Genomic DNA, 27,388 nt, shown 5'->3' with positions numbered 1-27,388 from the left:
ATTGGCCGGAAGCTCCCTGCAGGCAGGACGTCTGCAACCCGGAGTCCTGGATCCAGGAGAAGGCCTCGCCAGACCTCCACCATAGAACTGGTGTGGGAGGTGGGGAGGGGGGTTCCCGTCGGTCCTCCAACCTTGGGTGCGACCCCTGCCTGGTGAATTGAACCCAGCCCTGTAATAAAGGTTCAAAAGGTTAAACCTTTCCACCTCCCTCTCCTTTCAGACTTCCCACCTCCCCCCACCTTTGACCAAGACCCAGCAAGTCACTTTTCCCAATATTATCTGGAATGGCCTGTTGGCATTTTTGCCTGTGAACTGTCTTGGGATTTAATTTTTTTTTAAATATACGTTATGAAATGTAGTCATCGTTGTTGGTGAAATGTTAACCCATCCTTCATTTCACAGATGGTGACTGACCATATAGAAAATACCAGATCCCATCCTCACTAGACCTCTCTCGCTTCTTGATCAGCCTTGAAGATTGTATTGGGGCGGGGGGGGGGGGGGGGGGGGAAAAGAGAGAACGGGGACCACCTCATGGGTGTTTCTTTACTCTTTTCGACCCATTGAACACAATATGAAAGTCCCCTTACAGTCACCTAGGCGGAGATGCTCAGTACACTGCAGAGGCTGACAGCGCATTCCTCAGTCTGCCGGGCTCAGTTCCTTCGCTGGAGACACCCATCTTCCTACCTCACCAAATTAAATATTGTTCGGAGTAATCTGAATAAAATAATTTTTAAACGGCCTGACCCCGTGGGAGGTTTGAAGCTCATTTTTTCAGGAAACCAATGGAATGTTGGCACTTCCATTGCCGCATCACTGGTCACATTCAACCACATCCTATTGGGCTGTCCCAATAACAACTCACCTCCTTGCACTCAACAATCTGCACTTGTATAGCGTCTTCAATGCAGTAAAATGCCCCAAGCACCATCGGATGAGAGTCAGCCAACTCAGTTAGTAATAGGGAAGGCAAATTGGAATGCTGGCCTTTGTTGGTGCAGGCTTGCTGGACCGAAGGGACTCTTCTGTGCTGTATAACTCTGTGATGAGAGGCCATAATCTCAGAGTAAGGCGTCTCCCATTGAAGACAAGAGATGGGGAGGAATTTCTTCTCTCAAGAGGTTGGTGAATCTGTGGAATCGTTCACCGCAGAGAGCTGTAGAGGCTGGGTCATTAAGTCTATTCAAGGCTGAGATAGGCAAGAGTGTTGTGTTCCTTGTTTTAGTTCTTTCAGGATGGTGAAGGCGTAGTGCTAACAAAGTGCTAATAAACAAAGTTAATTTATTACACCACACTGAATTAGATTCAAACATATTACTAAGGAATTAGTTAAGTAAAGATTACATGACACATCTACACTAGTAACAATACTATTAGTTCAACGATCTCACAACTACTGTCTTGCTCTCTTCCACTCTCTCCATTTATCTCCACCTTTCTCCCAGAAGTCAAGGAGGCGTGTGATATTTATATGGTTGCTCTATAGCACCATCTAGTGACTAGAGTAGTAACATTACATGAACCCTTTATGTGCTTCACAATATCCACATATTATGACAAAGGGTTATAAGGCGAGAAAGTGGAGTTGGGGATTATCACATCAGATCAGTCATGATCCCATTGAATGGCGGAACAGGTTTATTGGGCCGAATGGTTTGCTTCTGCTCCCGTGTCATATGGTCTTACGGTCTGATAACTTGACATTGAGCTCACAGTGAGTAGCACTGCTATCTGACGGCGCCAAGGTCCCAAGTTCGATCCCGGCTCTGGGTCACTGTCCATGTGGAGTTTGCACATTCTCCCCGTGCTTGCGCGGGCTTCGCCCCCACAATCCAAAGATGTGCAGGCTAGGTGGATTGGTCACGCTAAATTGACCCTTAATTGGGTACTCTTTAAAAAAAAAAAAATTTCAAACTTGACATTGAACTGAATGCGGAGGTGGGGCAGACGCTCTAAAGCTGGAACAAAGAGATGGGTTTTGAGGGATGAGAGACGAGGTAGAGAGAGAGAGAGAGAGAGAGAGAGAGAGACGAGGTAGAGAGAGAGAGAGAGAGAGAGAGACGAGGTAGAGAGAGAGAGAGAGAGAGAGACGAGGTAGAGAGAGAGAGAGAGAGAGAGACGAGGTAGAGAGAGAGAGAGAGAGAGAGACGAGGTAGAGAGAGAGAGAGAGAGAGACGAGGTAGAGAGAGAGAGAGAGAGAGAGAGACGAGGTAGAGAGAGAGAGAGAGAGAGACGAGGTAGAGAGAGAGAGAGACGAGGTAGAGAGAGAGCGAGAGAGACGAGGTAGAGAGAGAGAGAGAGAGCGAGAGAGACGAGGTAGAGAGAGAGAGAGAGAGAGCGAGAGAGACGAGGTAGAGAGAGAGAGAGCGAGAGAGACGAGGTAGAGAAAGAGAGAGCGAGAGAGACGAGAGAGAGACACGAGGTAGAGAGAGAGAGAGAGAGAGACACGAGGTAGAGAGAGAGAGAGAGAGAGACACGAGGTAGAGAGAGAGAGAGAGAGAGAGACACGAGGTAGAGAGAGAGAGAGAGAGAGACACGAGGTAGAGAGAGAGAGAGAGAGAGAGAGAGAGAGAGAGAGAGAGAGAGACGAGGTAGAGAGAGAGAGAGACGAGGTAGAGAGAGAGAGAGACGAGGTAGAGAGAGAGAGAGACGAGGTAGAGAGAGAGAGAGACGAGGTAGAGAGAGAGAGAGACGAGGTAGAGAGAGAGAGAGACGAGGTAGAGAGAGAGAGAGACGAGGTAGAGAGAGAGAGAGACGAGGTAGAGAGAGAGAGAGACGAGGTAGAGAGAGAGAGAGACGAGGTAGAGAGAGAGAGAGACGAGGTAGAGAGAGAGAGAGACGAGGTAGAGAGAGAGAGAGACGAGGTAGAGAGAGAGAGAGACGAGGTAGAGAGAGAGAGAGACGAGGTAGAGAGAGAGAGAGACGAGGTAGAGAGAGAGAGAGACGAGGTAGAGAGAGAGAGAGACGAGGTAGAGAGAGAGAGAGACGAGGTAGAGAGAGAGAGAGACGAGGTAGAGAGAGAGAGAGAGACGAGGTAGAGAGAGAGAGAGAGACGAGGTAGAGAGAGAGAGAGAGACGAGGTAGAGAGAGAGAGAGAGACACGAGGTAGAGAGAGAGAGAGAGACACGAGGTAGAGAGAGAGAGAGAGAGACGAGGTAGAGAGAGAGAGAGAGAGACGAGGTAGAGAGAGAGAGAGAGACGAGGTAGAGAGAGAGAGAGAGACGAGGTAGAGAGAGAGAGAGAGACGAGGTAGAGAGAGAGAGAGAGACGAGGTAGAGAGAGAGAGAGAGACGAGGTAGAGAGAGAGAGAGAGACGAGGTAGAGAGAGAGAGAGAGACGAGGTAGAAGAGAGAGAGAGACGAGGTAGAGAGAGAGAGAGAGACGAGGTAGAGAGAGAGAGAGAGACGAGGTAGAGAGAGAGAGAGAGACGAGGTAGAGAGAGAGAGACGAGGTAGAGAGAGAGAGACGAGGTAGAGAGAGAGAGACGAGGTAGAGAGAGAGAGACGAGGTAGAGAGAGAGAGACGAGGTAGAGAGAGAGAGACGAGGTAGAGAGAGAGAGACGAGGTAGAGAGAGAGAGACGAGGTAGAGAGAGAGAGACGAGGTAGAGAGAGAGAGACGAGGTAGAGAGAGAGAGACGAGGTAGAGAGAGAGAGACGAGGTAGAGAGAGAGAGACGAGGTAGAGAGAGAGAGACGAGGTAGAGAGAGAGAGACGAGGTAGAGAGAGAGAGACGAGGTAGAGAGAGAGAGAGACGAGGTAGAGAGAGAGAGAGACGAGGTAGAGAGAGAGAGAGACGAGGTAGAGAGAGAGAGACGAGGTAGAGAGAGAGAGACGAGGTAGAGAGAGAGAGACGAGGTAGAGAGAGAGAGACGAGGTAGAGAGAGAGAGAGACGAGGTAGAGAGAGAGAGAGACGAGGTAGAGAGAGAGAGAGACGAGGTAGAGAGAGAGAGACGAGGTAGAGAGAGAGAGACGAGGTAGAGAGAGAGAGACGAGGTAGAGAGAGAGAGACGAGGTAGAGAGAGAGAGACGAGGTAGAGAGAGAGACGAGGTAGAGAGAGAGACGAGGTAGAGAGAGAGACGAGGTAGAGAGATGAGGTAGAGAGACGAGGTAGAGAGAGAGAGAGAATGTGGGGCTGCCAGTGATGGTGCGATTAAAATAAGGGATGCAAGAGGCCGGAACTCGAGGGATATAGAGATATTGGAACGTTGCCTGTGGGGAAGAGATTACAGAGTGAGGGAGCAGCGAGATGGTACAGGGATTTGAACACAAGAAAGGGAACATTTTGCGGCATTGTTGGAGGGGGAGCTGCTGTAGGGCAGTGAGCACAGGGGTTACGGCTGAATGGGGCCACGGTGAGAGTTAGGGTACGGGCAGTGGAGATGTGGAGGAGCACAGCTTCACGGAGAGCGGGATACGGGCCTGCAAACCACTGGAAGAGTGGAGTGCGTTAAAAGCAGTGGGTGCCACCCGTTTTCAGATCCCAGGTCCCCGACCCCAGTCTGTGCCACTTACAGCTGTCACTGTTACAGTTCCTGAAGCCTTTTATTAAAAAAAAACGAATCACTTGAACACTCAGCTGAGGCAACATTATTTGGATTTTTAAGACTAAGACAGGAAAGGTTAGTGCTGGGCGGAGGTCGATTGAAACCATTCATCTCAGGCTTTAACTCCCCCATTATGGTTTGTTTTTTCCTCTCTTTCCGTTGCTGGTAGATTATTGCAGTCACTTCTCACTTCCAGAAGGAGATTTCCCCAACTTGCCCCCGTGCTGCCTTTTCCAAAATTATTTGTTCAATCATTTCTTTATAATCTCCGTTGATCGCATGTTCTTGACCGACTTTGAACTGTGATCTAATTTTCCCTCATTGGTACCACTTAATAATACTTGATACAATTCGCGGAGAGCTCTTCCTGTTCTGTAGCGGGCAGCAACAAAACTGATTGTGCAAATTAATTTAATTCATAAGACCATAGGACCACAAGGCCCAAGAGCTGAAGTAGGCCATTCGGTGATAATCGTCAACTCCACTATCACACCTCACCCCCATAATCCTGGATTCTCTTACTGATTAAAAATCTGTCTATCTCAGCCTTTAACATACCCATGACCCAGCCTCTGCAGCCCTATGTGGTAAAGAATTCCACAAATTCACTACCTTCAGAGAGAAGAAATTTCTCCTCATCGGTCTTAAATGGACGACCCCTTGCTCGCAGATTCTGACCTCTAGTCCTAGAATCTCCCGTAAGGGGCAACATCCTCTCAGCATCTCCCCTGTCAAGCCCCTCGAGAACCCTATACGACCCAATAATGTCACCTCTCATTCTTCTAAACTCCAATGTTTACAGGCCCAACCTCCTCCATACCCAGGATTAACCTTGTGAACCTTCTCCAGAATGCCCCCTTGAGTGGATCATAAAAATACCCTGATGTTCTGGGGTTACAGGGATAAGTGGGGAGTGTGTAACTGGTGCTCTTTTGGAGGGTGGGTGCTGAACGGCCTGCTTTTGCACTGTATGCATCCTATGCTACTTTCAGGGGGGTTCTCTCTGATGACCTGGCCAATATTTATCCCTTAACTGACATCATAATTCAGGAGTACCCAATAATTATTATCTCACAGGACACTTTCGATGCACATCATTTGGAAAATTAGAAAAGAGTTTGCATCAATATATGCCACCTTTCACAACCTCTGCACATCCTTAAGTGCATCACAGCCGATTGCACAATGTTATAGTAAAGGAGGAGGCAATATGGGCCCATTATGGCTCTCCTTGCTCTTTTTAAGAGCTGTCCAGTTAGTCGCACTCCCCCCTGCTCTTTCCCCAGAGTCCCACAAACATTTTCCCTTCCCAGAATGTGGCCGATTGCCACCGCCTTAAAACAGGATCTCATCTATCACCGAAGGAAATGTGCACCCTTGTCTTGTGGCCACTGTTATCATGTAGGAAACATGGCAGCCATGTACAGTATTGTACCACCTTATTTAAGGAAGGATGCAAATGTGTTGGGCGCAGTTCAGAGAAGGTTTACTGGACTAATATCTGGAATGGTTACTTGAACATGAAACAATGTGCGAAGATGGGCTGAATGGTCTCCTTCTGTCCTGTAACACTTCTGCGGGCAGGTTGTCTTATGAGGAAAAATTGGACAAGCTAAACTTGTATCTGCTGGTGTTTTGAAGTGTTGCTGATTTGCTCCTTGGTTCAATTGCTCTGTTTTATTACCTTTGCTCTCGAGTCGCCAGGTATCTTTATGATACCGCCACGAGGTTCAAGTCCGAGTAATGATCAATATCCCAATTAGTAAGATTCAAATCAAAGCACATTTATTATAACACAGTAATCGCTATTCATGCACAAATTCTACGTCTAAGCTACTTCTACGACTAACAGGCCAATACTTAACTCTGAACTGGCCCACCAGGTCAGGGGAACAAATGGCCTTTCGTTCAGGTTCTGAGTCTGCGGGATTCGAAGTTGGTACGGATTGGTAGCGAGGAGCGCCTATCTCGTAGCGAGCGTTGAATTAAGACTTACTTCTGTCGGGAGTCACTGCACCGGTCACGGTCAATGTTGGTCCGTGTTGCTGGGTGACCCGGGCAGGATGCAGAGGTGAAGAGAGAGCAGGAAGAGAGCGATTTGAACTTGGGGCTCAATTCTTATAGTCCCCAGGGGCTTCCCGCCTTTCGGGGCGGACCCTGTACCTGGTCCCAAGTGATTGGACTTTGGCCCAATCGCTTGGTTTGATTTTCTCCAATACTGGAGCGGTTCCCTGATCGATGGGTGGTCTTGAGGTGCTCGTTCACCTCATTTGTGTTGGCTCCTGCTGGCGCCGAGGAGTCTGGCTTTGCTTTGTGTGTCCAAAATGTTACTTATTGTTCCCGCGGATTGCTCATCAGTATGCAGATGGCTGCTACTTTGTTATGCTGATGGTCGCTGGTATCGATGTTGTCTGGCCTTTGCAGAAGTAAATACACAGCAAACCTACAGCTGCTGGGTTCTGTCTATGGTGGCTGACTTTCCCATCAGCCTTTGCCGTTCGCCATTTTAAATCGGGAGTTGGCCAATTTAGGTGGCTACAGAAGAATAAGAGATGATTTGGTTGAAACATGCAAGATCCTGACATGCATTAACGCTGACATATACCTGGTGTGATGGGCAATAAATGCTGGCCTGGCCAGCAAAGCGCACATCCCGTAAATTAATTTTTAAAAAAGCCGCGAAACATGACAGAATTTCAAGGAACAGATTACGAGGAACAAGGGCCGTGGATTGAAAACTTTGACACAAGTGAGACTTTTTTGCTTTTGTGATCACTGATCAATAATCAAAATCAATAGAAAATCCCAGGTTAAGCCAACACAGGGCCTGTTAGGTCGCTGCGGGCCCAAACACCCTGACCTACATCAGAGACTGTGCGATTGGACGCAGCCAGGCACCCAAGATAGAATTCTAGCCGAAACCTGTTGCGTGACTGAAGTGATTGGCTGCGAAATGCCAGTGTGATGGAGACATCCATGGGATGTTGGGGTAATTTATTCCTGCAATTCTGCTGGTGTGAGTGCTGTATTGTTTGGCGCTCTGGCCTCTTGTACAACCCTGGTTCCTCATTGCCCTAACATTGGCTGCGGTGTGTTCTGCCATCTCGGCCTTAAGCTGTAACATTACCATCCTCAGAGATCATTCTCTCTGCTATAACTTTTTCAATAATTTTTTTTTTCCAAATTAAAGGGGCAATTTAGCATGGCCAACCACCTACCCTGCACATCTTTTGGGTTGTGGGGTGAGAACCACACAGACATGGGGAAAATGTGCAAACTCCGCACAGACAGTGACCCGAGGCCGTGATCAAACCCATGTGCTCGGCGCCGCGAGACAGCAGTGCTAACCACTGTGACATTGTGCCGCCCCTCTCTCTGCTAGAACACACTCAAACATAAATTTTGATCACCCGTCCTAATGGCTCCTTCTTTGGTTCGGTCTCTACTTAGGTCTGACTTACGCTCCCGCCATCTTGGATGGCTTCTGACGTGAGAGGCTCGATATAAATGCAAGCTGTTTCTTTGTGGTTTTAAGCACCAGAAAAGAGGGACTGAAACTTTGTTTGAGGAAAATGAGGAAGAATTCTAACCAGCCTGAGAGTTACCTCAAACACAGGTGGGGACTCACAACTCCTACCTTAGCTCAGGTTAACGATTGACAGTTTTTAATAATGGAAAGTGCTTCAGTTTCCTTTCTGAAAGCATCCGATAAAAAATTCACAAGTATAATCAGTGGTACAATTGTTTTGTGTCATTCACATGGTGAGCCGGACTTTTGTTTATCCGGGGGGGGGACCATCTTGCAAGTTTCCAACTCCACTGCGACCGATCACACAGGGCTGGTTTAGCACACTGGGCTAAATAGCTGGCTTTTAAAGCAGACCAGCAGCACGGTTCAATTCCCGTGCCAGCCTCCCCGAACAGGCACCGGAATGTGGCGACTAGGGGCTTTTCACAGTAACTTCATTTGAAGCCTACTTGTGACAATAAGCGATTTTCATTTCATTCCACATGCTCATACGTAACACAAGGTAATCACGCAGATTCGCACAATTGAAATTTAGATACATTGGCTCTTCCATTTTCCACTGATTTATATGGTACAGTATTTACATCATAGGTTTAGACCATTTGGCCCAACCAGTCAGTGCCAGCTATCTCCATTAGTGTCCTTTCATTTCATTACCCGCTATTCTCTTCCCTCCCATGTATTTACCTTTGACGGATTCAATCACAGCTTTCAAAAGGGAAGGAGATAAACATCCTAAGGGGTAACATTCAGCTGTGGGGAAAGGATTAGCACAAATGGACTTGGGAGTCCTTGGGAGGGATTCTGTCATAATCGGCGGGCGGGCGTGAACCACTCCGGCGTCGGGCCTCCCCAAACGTGCGGAATCCTCCGCACCTTCAGGGGCTTGGCCGGCCCCGGAGTGGTTTGCACCCCACCGGCCGGCGGGGAAGGGGCTTGGCGCCACGCCAACCGGCGCCGAAGGGCTTCCGTCGGCTGGCGCGAGTTGACACATGCGCAGGAGCACCAGCATGCTGGCATCATCCCGGCGCATGCGCGGGAGGGTTTGTCTCTGCTTCGGCCATCGCGGAGGACCACAGCAGCCGATGCGGAGCAATAGAATGCCCCCACGGCACAGGCCCGCCCGCAGATTGGTGGACCCCGATCGTGGACCAGGCCACCGTTTGGGCACCTCTCGGGGCCAGATCCCGCCGCGCCCCCCCGAAAACCCCAGAGGCTGCCCACGGGGCTGGGTCCCGCCGGTAGGGACCAACCTTGATTTATGCCGGCGTGACCCTCATTAAACGGGCGGGTCTTCGGCCCATTGCGGCCAGGAGAATTCGGGCGGCCCCGGGGCCCATTGAGTCACGCTGGTCCCCACCATTCTCCAAGGCGGGCAGCGCGATTCATGCCGGGGCGGTTTTTGGGGGCCGGAGACTTGGAGGCCGGCGCGGGCTGGATTCACGCCGACCCCCGGCAATTCTCCGATCCAGCGGGGGGTCGGAGAATCCCACCCCTTGTTCACAATTCTCTTAAGGTTAACTTGCAGGTTCAGTCAGCAGTTAAGAAGGCAAATGCAATGTAAGCATTCATGTAGAGAGGGCTACAATACAAGACCAGGGATGTACTTCTGAGGCTGTACAAGGCTCGGGTCAGACCCCATTTGGAGTATTGGGAACAGTTTTGGGCCCCGGATCGAAGGAAGGACGTCCTGGCCTTGAAAAGGGTCCAGAGGAGGGTCACAAGGATGATCCCTGGAATAAAGAGCTTGTCGTGTGAGGAACGGTTGAGGACTCTGGGTCTGTACTCGTTGGAGTTTAGAAGGATGAGAGGGGATCTTATTGAAACTTACAGGATACTGCAAGGCCTGGATAGAGTGGACGTGGAGAGGGGGTTTCCACTTGTAGGAAAAACTAGAACCAGGAGGACACAATCTCAGACTAAAGGGACAATCTTTTAAAACAGAGATGAGGAGGAAATTGTTCACCCAGGAGGTGGTGAATCTGTGGAACTCTTTGCCGGAGAACTACGGAGGCCAAATCACTGAGTGTCTTTGAAGACAGAGATAGATAGGTTCTTGATTAATAATCAGGGACTATGGGGAGAAGGCAGGAGAATGGGGATGAGAAAAATATCAGCCATGATTGAATGGCGGAGCAGACTCGATGGGCCGAGTGGCCTGATTCTGCCCCTATGTCGTATGGTCTTATGGCATTGTTCTTGCAGAGGGCTAAAACAGATCTGATGGGCTAACTGGCCTCTTTCTGAGCAGTAACCACTCGGTCAGGCTTTTTCTGAAATGCCTCTACGCTACTCGCATCCCTATGGTGCTGGGGTTCCATGTTCTCGCCACACCAAGTTCCTTTTGAATTCCCCATTTGATTTCTTGGTGACCATCTTATGAAGTGACGCCCTATCTTTGTAACGGCCAGAAAATGCTACAGAGCAGACGATTGAATTTCCAATCAGCCAGGCTCACAGTGCGACCCCCCGGCAAGGTTCCATTCCTGCAGAGAGTTTTGACGTTCAGAGCAAAGCAACGGGGTGGAAGTCAGCTTCCTGTGCTCGAAGGCGAGAGGGGTTGTGGTGTGACCGCAGTAAATACAATGACAACACGTCCAAAATGCTCGGGGTCCTTTGATAAGTGGGATGAAGATATTCAGGTGCTTGCAGGAAATTCTAACTCAAATTCGTTTAAATATAGAGATCAAAAGAATTCCGTTTGAATGGGTAACACTCTTGTTACGATGCGGACCATGTCAGACCATATTCACTGATATCAAGAAATGGCTGTAGGCACTGGATACTGCAAAACTATGGAGCCTGACAATAGTACTGAGAACATGAGCTCCTGAACTTGCCGCGCTCCTAGCCAAGCTGTTCCAGTACAAATACATCACTGGCATCTACCTGGCAATGTGGAACATTATCCAGGTACATCCTGGATACAAACATAAGGATCCTTCCTGTTGATTCCCTTACTTCCCCGTTCTTTATTTTTGCTGTTGTCACTTTGAACCATCGGTGCTTAATGGACATACAGCTTTTAAGTTGAGCAGGGGAAGTGAGGAATTCAAAGTTACAAAACAGAACACAGTGCTAGCCTTCGGACAGCAGAACTCAGACTTTCTGGCACCCGAGAAAACGGTGGTACTCAGTTCGATTGGCTGCCTGATAGCCAATGAATTGCCCAAAAGGCCGTGCTCTGCCCGGCAACAGGCAGTAATCAGGTCCTGCCTGAGTGGAACGATTGTCAGAGAGCCAGGGGAAGCAGTTGGAGTCCTGGATGCTTTGAGGAAAGGGCACTATGCTGTATTTCTGCAACTGCAGAGACCTGAATGAATCTACAGTGAAAACCATAACAGACTGGAAACAGAAAACCTCAAACGGAAAGCCTACATTGAAAAAAGGTGCTGGAATCAACCATCTGAAACAAAGAATTTTATTTATACCCTTCTTCTCCCCTCTGTGTTTGTCTGTCTTTAAGTGTAGGGGATTTAGGAATTAAATGATAGTCAACCAGTTGTATTTGCTGCATATTTAATTATAGTTATTGTCATTAATAAACTTAATTGTGTTTAAATTTACAAGTCTATTGATTGCAGTTAATGGGTAGCTAACGGTTAAAGACTTGGGGTGCTTTTCTAAGAAATATTTATTAATTTCAATTGTGTTGCAACTTTGGGTCAAGTGGGGCTGGAATTGACCGCACCATAGCCCAGGGTGTCGCAACACATGTAACTGGACAAATCCAACCCGGTCAGTTATTGCCCCATCAGACTACTCTCGATCATCAGTAAAGCGATGTGGTCATTAGCAGTGCTATCAGATGGCACTTCATCAGCAATAACCTGCCAATGATGCTCAGTTTGGGTTCTGCCTGGGTCAATCAGCTTCTGATCTCATTACAGCCTTGGTTCAAACATGGACAAAAAAGAGCTGAATGCCAGTGACTGAGAGCGTGACTGCCCTTGACATCAAGGCAGCATTTGATCGAGTGTGGCATCAAGGAACCCTAGCTAAACTGGAGTCAATGGGAATCAGAGGGAAGACCCTCTGCTGGTTGGACTCATATGTGGCTCAAAGGAAGATGGTTGTGGTGGTTGGAGGTCAATCATCTCAGCTCCAGGACATCTATATAGGAGTTCCTAGAGGGTGATGCCCTAGGCCCAACTAGCTTCAGCTGCTTCAATGACCTTCCTTCCATTATAAAATTGCACAATGTTCAGCACCATTCGCATCTCCTCAGACACTGAAATCGTCCACGTCAAAATGCAGGAAGACCTGGACAATTTCCAGATAAGACTGACAAGTGGCAAGTAATATTTGCACCACACAAGTGCCAGGCAATGACCATCTCCAACAGGAGAAGATCTAACCACTGCCCCTTGACGTTCAATGGCGTTACCATCGCTGATCAACATCCTGGGGGTCACCATTGATCAGAAACTGAATGGACTAGCCACATTAATACTGTGGCTACCAGGGCAGGTCAGAGGCTAGGAATCCTGTTGCGAGTAACTCACCTCCTGACTCCCAAAGCCTGTCAACCATCTACAAGGCACAAGTCAGGAGTGTGATGGAACACTCTCCACTTGCCTGGATGAGTGTAGCTCCAATAACACTCAAAGAAGCTCCACACCATCCAGGGCAAAGCAGCCCGCTTGATTGGCACCCCTTCCACAAACATTCACTCCCTCCACCACCGACTCACAGTAGCAGCCGTGTGTACCATCTACAAGATGCACTGTAACAACTCGCCAATCGTTTTCAACATCAACTTTCAAACTCACGACCACTACTATTTGGAAGAATAAGAGCAGCAGAGACATGGTAACCCTACCGCCTGGAGGTTCCCCTCTCAGTCACTCACCACCCTGACTTGGAAATATGTCGCCATTCCTTCACTGTCACTGGGTCAAAATCCTGGAGCTCGCTCCCTAACAGCACAGTGGTTGTAACTACACTACATGCCTCGCCTCTCACTACCTATTTCACATCAGCCACTCTGTACGTCCTTCGTACGTCCTTCTCCTTCATGTGTTCATCTCGTTTCCTCGAACCTTGCTGCTTACTTCCCAAGTTTAATGTTCTAACCACTCCCCGGTAAAAGTATTTCTTCCGAATTCCCTATTGGATATTTATGACCCTCAATGCAGCTCCACCATTCAAATGTCATCTTCTCTATACCGACCCTCACAAACCCATTCATCACTATAGGAGCTCAGTCAGATCTCCCTGGATCTTCTCTTTATTAGAGCTCCAGTCCAGTCAATCTGGCCATAGCCTTTCAGTTTCGTTATCATTCAAGTGCCTTAGCGTCCTTCACATAAACAGAACTGTTCATTTAGAGATGACTAATTATTACCCATTTGGGATTTCAACAGTTTTCAAATTAACCGGTTTGCACTCGAGAAATTAATGTTAAATGAAAAAGGGTGTAGAAACCATGGCCAGGATTTTCTGGTCCGGATGGGCATTGGCACGGGCAGGACGAGAACATCCCCGTCCCACTCGCACTTCAGTATCAGGGCCGGAAAATCTCGCTCCATAAATTTACAGCCATTCGACCCATCATGTACGAAACTAGCTCACTGCTCAAGCGATTCAAAGCTGATCTTGTAGCTTTCTCTCCCTTTCTCTCTCCCTCTCCAGCTCTGCTCTGAACCTTTATCCCGTGCTTTCCTTAATAAGCGCTCTGGTCTCTGCCTTATTGCTCCCTGTGGTAAAGCATTCCATACACCGACAACTCTTGGAGTAACAAACTCTCTCCTAACCACCTGAATTGTTCTCTTAGTGGTCATTTTAAAATGAGAGGCCACAACCAACCTCCAGAGCGAACAATGTTTCTCCCTTTCCTGATCTAAACCTTCCCATCACTTTTCAAAAGTTTGTTTTATTAAACCTCCTCTTCTGCGGTGGGGGAAACCAGTCAGAGACTCAGGAGTAATTTTCATCATTAAACCTGAAAGTTATGCCCCATTCACCAAACTCTTTTGTAAACCTCACAATTCACTTGCTGTTTAAAAAAGGAACACCTTGGCCTCCTCAGCGATTGTTATGCTAAAACTCCGTCACCAAGCCCAGGACTTTTGAACACACATCCTTCTTCTAATTCTCAGATGTGAACCACGGCAATTACCTTCCCCACCGGTCCAATTCATAATATTAATCTTTATTCTTGTCACAAGTAGGTTTACATTAACACTGCAATGAAGTTACTGTGAAAAGCTCCTAGTCGCCACATTCCGGCGCCTGTTCGGGTACATGGAGGGAGAATTCAGAATGTCAAATTCACCTAACAGCACGTCTTTCGGGACTTGTGGGAGGAAACCGGAGCGCCCGGAGGAAACCCACGCAGACACGGGGAGAACGTGCAGACTCCGAACAGGCAGTGACCCAAGCCGGGAATCGAACCCGGGCCCCTGGCGCTGTGGAGCAACAGTGCTAACCACTTTCCTTCCGAACAGAGCCATCGGCTTTCTTCGAGAACGACCAGCACATAATATCAATAAACTATTTAAACAGGCAATGACGCAGGCAGTGTGAACTCACTCAGCTGCCTGCGAAAATATCCAGGCGATTTGGAGGCTGTCAGCTTTACTGAAGAGAATTCAAACATTACTGAGCTTAAAACCATAGGATGACACAAATAAGGAGGCCACTCGGTCCATCATGCTGGCTATTTCTCTCAAAGAGTTATCCAACTATAAGTTCCTTTCAAAACTACAATTCCAAAGCCCTTTGTTGAAGTTACATTTACCCAAGCGATTAAGACACTCGAATCCGCAGCATGCCGATTGAAGTAGAAAGTGACTGGCAACAGCAAATAGATATATCGTCAAGCCAGAACGAGCAGGAACAGCAAGAATCCCTTGCAGCTAAATAGGGAAAAGACTGCTTGGTTTTCTAATACATTCACTCACCCACAGCTCCAGGTGTCCGGAATCTAGGCAAACAGCAGCCAGGCTCTCTCCTCGATTTAACTATTCACAAGTTTGCTAACCAAGGCAGGGATATGCGGTTTGATTAAAAAAAAAGAAAAAAAAGCCAGCCTCAAGAGCGAGGGAGTTTAATTGACGCTAAAAGCTCCAGAGACTTGCAACTTCTTCCAAAGAACAAAGCTTTCTGAAAGAGAGAGAGAGAGAGAGAGAGAGGAAGGACGGGGTTTAAATGTCCTGACTGCAAACCAGCTGTCATTATTCACTGAGTCAATCCTGGGTGGGGGAGAAGGAGAGAGGGAGGGGATAGCCTGTATCTAAAAATAATATTAGCAAAATGACTGAATGATAAGGTCCTTGATTTTGCTGGGATTGCAGGAGGGTTCAGAGGCTTTTGTCATTGCTGGAGGACCTTTGCCGAGAATTCAGATTAATAGTCGCCACCTCTCCACTCCTTGGCAACACAGAGCACTGCCCCAAAAACACCTCTTACCTGATTTCCAAATACCTTTACTGCCACTCGTTGTCACTTACTCCCAGCTACTCTCTGTCAGTGGAGACAGCAGAGGTGTTGACGAATGACCATAGATTTGAGTCAATCGGTGCATATCCAGACAGAGTCCCATCACTCGTGTCCAGAAAATAAATTGAATTTAAGCACAACATTACCGAAGCACTTTACGGCTAATCATGTACGTTTTCTGTGATGTGCGGTCATCGTTGTTTCACAAGAAATACAGCAAGCCCTACGGTGGCACAATGGTTAATAATAATCCTTATCTGCGTCACAAGTCGGCTTACATTATTGACACTGCGATGAAGCTACTGTGAAAATTCCCTAGTCGCCACTCTCCGGCGCCTGTTCGGGTAAACTGAGGGAGAAATCAGAATGCCCAATTCACCTAACGAGCATGTCTTTCGGGACTTGTGGGAGGAAACCCACGGGGAGAACGTGCAGACTCCGCACAGACAGTGACCCAAGCCGGGAATCGAACCTGGGACCCTGGAGCTGTGAAGCAACAGTGCTAGCCACTGTGCTACCATGCCCAAACAGTGATCTAGCTCCATGCTTGCCTCTGCACCGGTCTCTGCCTAGTCCCTTGTGACAATAATAAAAATTATTATATATGTACATTGTTGTGTATTATCGATAAACACTTACTCAACCAGACAGGACTCAGCAACTCTCCACAAGACCTACTCAACATACAAGATACAACAACACCAACTTGTGTGAAAACAAATTGCCTCATCAAGTCTTCTGGTCTCATTACCTTAAGTGCCTTTTGCTTATTGAACCCCCAGCCACTGGAAGTAGTCATTTACTCTAACAGAGACCGTCATAACGTTGAACACCATCATTAAATCTCCCCATAAACCTCTCCACTCTGAGTAGAACAATCCCGGTTCTTCCCTCTGGCCTTTAATTATGGGCGGCGGATCGGCAAACAAACAGAAAAAGAAAGGTCTGTCAAGTATTTATTTATGGGAACAGTTCTGCTTTAAGAAAGCTCAGGCCCAGCAAACTCAGAATTACCAACTAGGCCCAGTTCAGCAAATTACCCTAAATTGGCCCAATCTGGGTAATTGAAGTTTAGAATCTGGGGTTTTTGCTCATCACCATCAGCTCATCCATCATCACAACAGCCTGTCCGACTCTCACTCTGTACCGGGAATTGTTCCATCCAGCTTGTGACATATAGGCATTAAGCACTGAGACACACACAAACTGGATGGGAAACAGATGTGCTCAAACTCTTAACTGGTTGTATACCAATTATCACCTTTAACCAATTTACACTCTGCGCAGGAACGTTGGAGCATTTTACTTTGGCCTTTAAGAAACAGTCTGATATTTTTCTTACAATCCCTCCTAACCTTTTTGGTCACTAAGGGCAATTTATCATGGCCAGTCCACCTAACCTGCACGTCTTTGGACTGTGGGAGGAAACCGGAGCACCCGGAGGAAACACACGCAGACACGGAGAGAACGTGTAGACTCCGCACAGTGACCCAGCGGGGAATCGAACCTGGGACCCTGGCGCTGTGAAGCCACAGTGCTATCCACTTGTGCTACCGTGCTGCCCCACATCTTTCAGCATGCCCAAGGGGCTGTTTAGCACAGGGCTAAATCGCTGGGTTTGAAAGCAGACCAAGGCAGGCCAGCAGCACGGTTCACTTCCCGTAACAGCCTCCCCGAACAGGCGCCGGAATGTGGCGACTAGGGGCTTTTCACAGTAACTTCATTTGAAGCCTAGTTGTGACAATAAGCGATTTTCATTTCATTTCACCTCATAGAATTTTTAGAATTTACAGTGCAGAAGGAGGCCATTCGGCCCATCGAGTCTGCACCGGCTCTTGGAAAGAGCATCCTACCCAAGATCAACACCTCCACCCTATCCCCATAACCCAGTAACCCCACCCAACACTAAGGGCAATTCTGGACACTAAGGGCAATTTATCATGGCCAATCCACCTAACCTGCACATCTTTGGACTGTGGGAGGAAACCGGAGCACCCGGAGGAAACCCACGCACACACAGGGAGGATGTGCAGACTCCGCACAGACAGTGACCCAAGCCGGAATCGAACCTGGGACCCTGGAGCTGTGAAGCAATTGTGCTATCCACAATGCTACCGTGCTGCCCCACGGTATGAGCAAGTCTTTCGGGACTTGTGGGAGGAAACCGGAGCACCCGGAGGAAACCCACGCAGATACGGGGAGAACGTGCAGACTCCGCACAGACACAGCTTTCTTACAATCATTATGTTTAGAGGCTTATCCGAACTCTTTTATTTGTTAAACATAAAATTACTAGAGGTGGGGCAAACAAAGGGATACTTGACTGGAGGCTGCCAGTTTCTAATTGGTTTGCCCGGTGAAGAAGGCAGGAATTAGTTTTTGGGAGATTTGGACCATAACTGGCTGGGCTGCCGCTTACTGCCTACCTTTGAGGAGCCAGTGCTGAGCTGCTGCCTTTAGCTTGCTGCAGTCCATGTGGTGTAGATTATTAGGCTGGTTAACAAGGAACAGCAAGTTGGCACAAATGGGTCTTTTTCTGGTTGGCAGGATGCGACGACTGGTGTGCCACAGGGATCAGTGCTGGGGCCTCAACCAATTTAAGTCAATGACTTAGATGAAGGAACTGAAAGTACGCTTGCTAAATTTGCTGATGAGGCAAAGGTAGGAAAGTAAATTGTGAAGAGGATGGAAGGAGGCTACAAAGGGACATAGATAGGTTAAATGAGTGGGTATGATCTGGAAAATGGAGTATAATGTGGGGCAGCACGGTAGCACAAGTGGATAGCACTGCGGTTTCACAGTGCCAGGGTCCCAGGTTCAATTCCCCGCTGGGTCCATGTCAGTGCGGAGTCTGCACATTCTCCCCATGTCTGTGTGGATTTCCTCCGAGTGCTCTGGTTTCCTCCCACAGTCCAAAGACATGCAGGTTAGGTGGATTGGCCATGCTAAAATGCCCTCAGTGACCAAAAAGGTTAGGAGGGGTTATTGGGTTACGGGGATAGGATTGAAGTGAAGGCTTAAGTGGGTCGGTGCAGACTCGATGGGCCAAATGGCCTCTTTCTGGGCTGTATGTTCTATATGTTCTAAAATGTGAAATTATCTATTTTGGAAGGAGGAATAAAAAGTAAGCATATTACCTAAATGGTGGGAGATTGCAGAACTCTGAGGTACAGAGGGATCTGGGTGGCCTGGTGCATGAATGACAAAAGGCTCGAGTACAGGTACAACAAGTAATTTGGAAAGCTAATAGCGGGCGAAGTTCTCCAGTTCCCGCCGCTGGCAGTGAGAGTTGCGATCCGGCGGAGAATAGCGCACAATAAAAAAATCGTGAAACGTGCCCACTATCGATTCCGACAACATGCTCCTGTCCCCCTTGGCGGCTTTAGTGAAGTATGCTGGCAGGCCCATGCAAAACCGTCATTTACATGGATTTAAATCTCTTTAGTGGATTGGATACTTCATGCTCCACTCCTCTGCGATGCTCCGCCCCTCTCAGGCGGGACAGGCACGGGCATGAATTGGTGCACGTATTTACACGCGTGACCTGGGCACCATGGCTGTTGAGGGGGAGCGAGCGGGGAAAAAGAAACTCTCAAAAGTTGTCGATCTTGCTGCCTGGGCCGGGGAAGAAGCGAGAAACGGTGTGGTGCCAAGTCCATGTTCTCGGGGTGTCCCCCTCGAGATTGGGGTGGCCTGGCTCAGACTGCCATTGAAGCAGTGTGTGATTGAAACACATCCCTCTGGTGTCACTTACAGGCTCCTGACTGTTCGCTCTGCTGACCAGTCACTGTGTCCAATAAATGTTCAGAGAGCCTCTGGTCATTTGGGAGCCCACCCAGGCGGCCCCTCTGTACAACCTCACAGCCCAGCAGTGTCGTCAAGGGGATGGGCGTGGCCAAGCTCAATCAGGGGCCCACCAGGTGTTGGCACTCCTTAGAAGCACTGCCCCACTGCAGAGTAAACAGGGGATTGGCAGAGCTCACCCCAACCAGACACCTGCACCATGGCCTTTGGAACCCTCCCTGGCACACAGCCCCTCTCAGTCACGCCCACCCCTCAGGGTCACCAGCTGCCTCCTCCTGGTGAGGCTGGCAGCACTGACTGCCTCTGCCACCACCTCCCAGGTGCTGTTTGTGGCCCACCCTGGGGAAGAGGGTGCCCCTCCTCTGCTCATTGGCATCGAGCAGTGGGTCTTTTCTGAGCCATCGGCATGGCTGTAGTGAGTGTGTGGTGAGTGGAGCGCTGAAAAGCAGCTCCAGCTTGCCAGACGCTTTAGCGCAAATTCCGCCCCCAACAGTTACACCGCCCGCTGGGCTGGGAAGTGCTTTCAATTCACCCCGGAAGAGTGCTGAGCCATTCGCATGTCCTGACCGGTGAAATAAATAGCACCCCCAAATCCCACGCTAGTCCGTTCCGGCAGAGAATCCAGCCCAGAATCCAGCCCAGAAAGTCATCATTTATTGGGAGGAGAATTGATTCCAAAAGTCGGGAGGTTATGCTTCAGTTTTACAGGGCATTGGCGAGGCCACGTCTGGAGGAATGTGTACAGTATTGATCTCCTTATTTAAGGAAAGATGTAAATGTGTCAGGAGCAGTTCAGAGAAGGTTGATCAGACTGATACCAAGAATGGGCAGCTTGCCTTTTGAGGAAAGGTTGTACAGACTAGGATTGTTTTCACTGGAGTTTAGAAGAGTAAGAGGTGACTTGATTGAAACGTCTAAGATCCTGAGGGCTACTGAGCGTGTGGATGTGGAAAGGATGCGGCAGAATCTAGAACTAGGAATCTAGAGCTAGGAGCCGATTATTCTTTTTTGTCTACTATGTACGTACTGTGTACATTCCCTTGGCTGCAGAAAAATACTTTTCACTGTACAAAGAACAAACAACAGTACAGCACAGGAATGGGCCCTTCGGCCCTCCAAGCCTGCGCCGACCATGCTGCCCGTCTAAACTAAAATCGTCTACACTAAACTAAAATCTTCTGCACAAACTAAAATCTTCCACAGAGTACATGTGACAATAAATCAACTCAAATCAAAATCTGTTTCAAACTGATTTAAGACGGAGATGAGGGCAGCACGGTGGCGCAGTGGTTAGCATTGCTGCCTCACGGTGCCGTGGACCCGGGTTCGATCCTGACCCCGGGTCACTGTCCAAATGGAGTTTGCACATTTTCCCCATGTCTGTGTAGGTCTCACCCCTGTAATGATATACATCAGCATATCATGGTGCAATCACACACACACTGACACACTGATGGACATACAGTAGGACCAACCAGCATACACAACATCTCAGCCAATCACCAGTGAGAGCACACGCACTATAAAGACAGGGGACACCAGAGTTCCCGCTCATTCTAGCAGCAGCCAGCTCAGAGCACAGAGCTCACAGCCTGAAACACAGACATTCACCATGTGCTGAGTGCCTCACCTAGATAGTGATAGGACAGGGTCCACAGATAAGCTGGTAATGCACGTACCCAAGCTTACAGTATGTTGTTACAGTTGAGTTGTTAATAAAATAAAGTTACACCATCTCCAGCCGTGTTGACTTGTTTGTAGGCCAGAACACCCAACATGACAACCCCTACAACCCAAAGATGTGCAGGGTAGGTGGATTGGCCTTGCTATATTGCCCCTTAATTGGAAAAAACAAATTGGGTACTCGAAATTTATAACAAAAAAAAGACGAAGGTGAGGAGAATTTCTTTCTCTCAGAAGGTCGGGTATCTCTGGAACTCTTTTCCGCAAAAGGTGGTGGAAGCAGAGTCTTTGAATATTTATAATGCAAAGGTGGATAGATTCTTGATTAACAAGGGGGCGATCGGTTATCGAAGGTAGTCAGGAATGCAGTGTTGAGGTTACAATCAGATCAGGCATGGCCTATTTGAGTGATGAAGCAGACATGAGGGGCTGATTGGCCGACTCATGCTCCTAATTCATATAATAATAATCTTTATTAGTGTCACAAGTAGGCTCACACTAACACCGCAATGAAGTTACAGTGAAAATCCCCTAGTCGCCACACTCCGGCGCCTGTTTGGGTACACGGAGGGAGAACTCAGAATGTCCAATTCACCTAACAAGCACGTCTTTCGGGACTTGTGGGAGGAAACCGGAGCACCCGGAGGAAACCCACGCAGACACGGGGAGAACGTGCAGACTCCGCACAGACAGTGACCCAAGCCGGGAATCGAACCTGGGACCTGGCTATGTTTGTATATTTACATGTGTAGGTACACCCACTGTGCTGTTAGGGGGGGGGGAATTCCCTGGAGTGACTTGGAAGGGAACCTCCAGGTGCTGGGGTTCCCAGGTATCTACTGCTCTTGTCCTTCTAGATGGTAGCGGTCGTGGGTTTGGAAGGCGCAGTGTGAGGAGCCTTGGTGAGTTCCTACAGCGCATCTTGTAGATGGTACACACGGCTGCCACTGTGCGTTGGTGGTGGAGGGAATGAAAATGGAATGTGTTCTCATCCTCGAGTTGAATCCATTGGGATTCCTATTTTCCTGCGAATGGGATCACATTCTTGCCCCTCGTTCAATGGATGTCGTAAAGTTTAAAGTTGGGGAGGGAATAAACCATCGATGTTCAAACCCTGACTGTATCGATGTTTTTTACATGAATGTGAGTTTGTTAGAAGTCACGTGATTATCTTTCCCTCCCTGTACCCCCCTCCGCCCCCGCTCCAACCTTTCACCACCGCTCCAACCTTTCATCTGACCTCTCTGCCATTTTACACATGGACGGGTGAGGTTTAGGCCGTCCAGCCCTTGCATCCATTAAGGCCCCAGAGTGGTCAATGAAGATCTGTTTCCCACCCAGCCTCAATTTTCAGGTTGGCGAGAAGAATTCAAGGGCTGTTGGGGTTGGGGGGAGCCTGAAAATGAACCCTCTTCAGGCCATGGGCAGGAAGTTTGGGAGCGATTGAACCTCCATCGGCATCCACCATTTAACATTTAACACACTCTCAAAAGCTCTGGCTCCTGCGGGGGTTTGCTTCCTGCCCCACCTCTGTCACCTCTACCCAAACTCCAACACCCTGCTGAACCCGCACCTGAGTTTTAGCTCCCCACCCTGATACCCCCACTCGTACCTGGTCCTTACGTACACACTGCTTGCAGTCCCAGTCCTGACCACTCAGCGTCTGGTGCTGCAGCGAACAATCAGATTGGCCGGCAGGTCTTTGAGGCGGGACCTCTTCCCGAGTGAGTAAGTCCTGCCTGCAGCCAATTATCACTTGGAGCACAAAATCGCTGCCAGGATTTGCTCTCGGCCCACTTATCGGGATTTAACTCCAATTCAATCTACGAAGTTTGCGGATGATACGACTGTGCTGGGTTGTATCTCAAACAACGATGAATCAGAAAACAGAAGGGAGATGTATCACTTGGGGCCGGCGCGGAAGACAGGAGGCCCCAGCCTGAGAGGCCAGCCCGCCGATCGGTGGGCCCCGATCGCGGGCCAGGCCACAACGGAGGCCCCCCACTGGGGTCGGAACCCTCCCTCCCTCGGAACCCTCCCTCCCCGCCCCCCCCCCCCCCAAAAGCCCCCCCAGACCCTTCCACGCCAAGGTCCCGCCGGCTGAGAGCAGGTGTGATTGACTCTTAGCTTCCCTCGGAAACGGCCCAGCAAGCATGTCAGACCCAAACTACTACAAGGCGAGTTAAGCCGAGATGGACTTGCAGTTCTTCTGGAAGGTGCCCCACCGCCACCTCCGCGGGTAATTAGGGATCGGCAACAAATCCTGGCCTTGCCAACGACACCCACACCCTACAAAATAATAAACTAAAAGGAGTGTTATCAAAGAACATTTGACACCGAGCCACCTGAGGAGATATTAGGGCAAGTGGCAAAAAGCTTGGTCCAAGAGACAAACTTTAGGGAGGGTCATAAAGAGAGAGAGTGAGGTAGTGAGGCACAGAGGTGTAGGGAGAGGATTCCGGAGAATCCTGAAGGAGCAGCTGCCAAGGATGGCGCAATGGATGCAAAAGAGGGCAGAATTCGAGGAGTGCAAATCATGGAGTGGGAGAAGATGCAGGAGTGGTTTCGAATGAGCTGAAGTTTACAGACGGTAGAATGTGGTAGCCAGGAATGTGTTGGTATGTTGGAATTGTCAAATCCATGAGGGTTTCAGCAATAGATGGGCTGGGGCATCGCGTGTGTGTCACCTGTTCCGGGGCCTCTCGCTTTCCTCTTGCACGCTAGCAATGAATGACTTTGTGTCACCTCCTGCAAGGAGCAGTGGGGGTTGGGTGTGGAAGGGGGGAGGTGGCGATGGGTGGGGTGGGCCACTTCTGCAGCTGCTTCTCGTCCTGTTTCAGACAGGGGCTCGGAGCACCTTTCTTAACCAGCTGTCATTGCACATGGTGAAGGGCGGGTCGGTGACACCGGTTAACGCACAATGGTTTATATATGGCTGCACCAATTGTCATACATCCTGCCACATACTGTCAGTTATGCCAATGACACACTCTCACACTCACTCACACTCATTCACACTCATTCACACTCACTCACACAGACACATTTATGATCAAACATTCGCACATAGACACGCAAAAAGACACAGACTGATAGACATACACATACACACACAGACATGCACACACAGGCAAATATACAATCAGGCACATGTACACATGGACACACTGATTACAGACACATATATAATCAGGCCACAGACAGATACCCAAAACACATATATAACACATAGACACAGACAAGTACACACTTATATACAGTCAGTCACGCACAAACACTCACACATGCACGCACACACACCAAACCCCCCCCAAAACACAAGCATAAAAGCACTCAGTGACACACACATACAGGCACATATACAGTCAGTGACACTGGGACACACACACGCACAGACAAGTGCAGACACACAGGCAAGCACAGACAGATATATAGTCAATGACACAGACACAAACATAAAAACATTCAGAAATAAAACAGACACACACACTTGGGCCCATTTTTTTCTCTTTGAAAGTGAATGAAATGAAAATCGCTTTTTGTCACAAGTAGGCTTCAATGATGTTACTGTGAAAAGCCCCTAGTCGCCACATTCTGGCACCTGTTCGGGGAGGCTGGTACGGAATTTCGAACTATGCTGCTGGCCTGCTTCGGTCTGCTTTAAAAGCCAGCGATTTAGCCCAGTGTGCTAAACCAGCCCGTATATAAGTGGGTGGGTTTTGAATGAGTAATCTCTCAACACCCGAACATACATACATAGATCCCACACACTTAGACACACATGCACTGCGATACACACACAGAAGTGGACACACTGAGATACACACACACAGGTGGGCACACTGAGATACACACACACAGGTGGACACAGTGAGATACACTCACACAGGTGGACACACTGAGATACACACACATGGACACACTGAGATACACACACACACAGGTGGACACACTCAGATGCGCATACATGGACACACTGAGATACTCACACATGGACACACTGAGATACACACACACAGGTGGACACACTGAGATACACACACACAGATGGACACACTGAGATACACACACCCAGGTGGACACACTGACATACACACACACAGGTGGACACACTGAGAGACACACATACGTGGACACACTGAGATACACACACACTGGTGGACACACTGAGATACACACACACATGGACTCACTGAGATACACACACACATGGACACACTGAGATACACACACAGGTGGACACAGTGAGATACACTCACACAGGTGGACACACTGAGATACACACACCCAGGTGGACACACTGAGATACACACACACAGGTGGACACACTGAGATACACACACCCAGGTGGACACACTGAGATACACACACATAGGTGGACACACTGAGATACACACACACAGGTGGACACACTGAGATACACACACAGCTAGACACACTGAGATACACACACCCAGGTGGACACACTGAGATACACTCACACAGGTGGACACACTGAGATACACACACATGGACACACTGAGATACACACACAGGTGGACACACTGAGATACACCCAGGTGGACTCACTGAGATACACACACACAGGTGGACACACTGAGATACACACACATGGACACACCGAGAAACACACACATGGACACACTGAGATACACTCACACAGGTGGAGATACTGAGATACACACACATGGACACACTGAGATACACACACACAGGTGGACACACTGAGATACACACACACAGGTGGACACACTGAGATACACACACATGGACACACTGAGATACACACACATGGACACACTGAGATACACTCACACAGGTGGAGATACTGAGATGCACACACATGGACACACTGAGATACACACACATGGACACACTGAGATACACACACACAGGTGGACACACTGAGATACACACACATGGACACACTGAGATACACACACATGGACACACTGAGATACACTCACACAGGTGGAGATACTGAGATACACACACATGGACACACTGATATACACACACACAGGTGGACACACTGAGATACACACACAGGTAGACACACTGAGATACACACACCCAGGTGGACACACTGAGATACACTCACACAGGTGGACACACTGAGATACACACACATGGACACACTGAGATACACACACAGGTGGACACACTGAGATACACACACAGGTGGACACACTGAGATACACCCAGGTGGACACACTGAGATACACACACCCAGGTGGACACACTGAGATACACACACATGGACACACTGAGATACACACACCCAGGTGGACACACTGAGATACACACACACAGGTGGACACACTGAGATACATCCAGTTGGACACACTGAGATTCACACACACAGGTGGACACACTGAGATACACTCACACAGGTGGACACACTGAGATACACACACATGGACACACTGAGATACACTCACACAAGTGGACACACTGAGATACACACACATGGACACACTGAGATACACACACATGGACACACTGAGATACACACACACAGATGGACACACTGAGATACACACACACACATGGACACACTGTGATACACTCACACAGGTGGAGATACTGAGATGCACACACATGGACACACTGAGATACACACACATGGACACACTGAGATACACTCACACAGGTGGAGATACTGAGATACACACACATGGACACACTGAGATACACACACCCAGGTGGACACACTGAGATACACTCACACAGGTGGACACACTGAGATACACACACATGGACACACTGAGATACACACACAGGTGGACACACTGAGATACACCCAGGTGGACACACTGAGATATACACACCCAGGTGGACACACTGAGATACACACACCCAGGTGGACACACTGAGATACACACACACAGGTGGACACACTGAGATACACACACATGGACACACTGAGATACACACACGTGGACACACTGAAATACACACACACACAGGTGGACACACTGAGATACACCCAGGTGGACACACTGAGATACACACACACAGGTGGACACACTGAGATACACTCACACAGGTGGACACACTGAGATACACACACATGGACACACTGAGATACACTCACACAAGTGGACACACTGAGATACACACACATGGACACACTGAGATACACACACATGGACACACTGAGATACACACACACAGATAGACACACTGAGATACACACACACAGATGGACACACTGAGATACACACACCCAGGTGGACAGACTGAGATACACACACATGGACACACTGAGATACACACACCCATGTGTACACACTGAGATACACTCACACAGGTGGACACACGGAGATACACACACATGGACACACTGAGATACACATACACACAGGTGGACACACTG

The 27,388-nt window shown here is 48.8% G+C and overlaps 1 protein-coding gene across 3 annotated transcripts in view; it reads right to left on the bottom strand.

Moving 5' to 3' along the window:
* Positions 1-27,388, bottom strand: part of palld (palladin, cytoskeletal associated protein) — a 614,708-nt gene that overhangs the window by 383,916 nt on the left and 203,404 nt on the right. The window contains exon 1 of one of the 3 annotated variants that reach the window (XM_072515731.1): positions 14,985-15,217. The exons of the other annotated variants lie outside the window; for them this stretch is intronic. The gene's annotated coding sequence lies outside the window, so the exon portion shown is untranslated. Of the gene's footprint in view, positions 1-14,984; positions 15,218-27,388 lie in introns of those variants that run through there. 3 annotated transcript variants of the gene reach the window in all.

The sequence above is a fragment of the Scyliorhinus torazame genome, chromosome 9 (genome assembly GCF_047496885.1).
Source record: "Scyliorhinus torazame isolate Kashiwa2021f chromosome 9, sScyTor2.1, whole genome shotgun sequence".
Lineage (NCBI taxonomy): Eukaryota > Metazoa > Chordata > Chondrichthyes > Carcharhiniformes > Scyliorhinidae > Scyliorhinus > Scyliorhinus torazame.
This window is presented reverse-complemented; position numbering and strand designations above follow the sequence as displayed.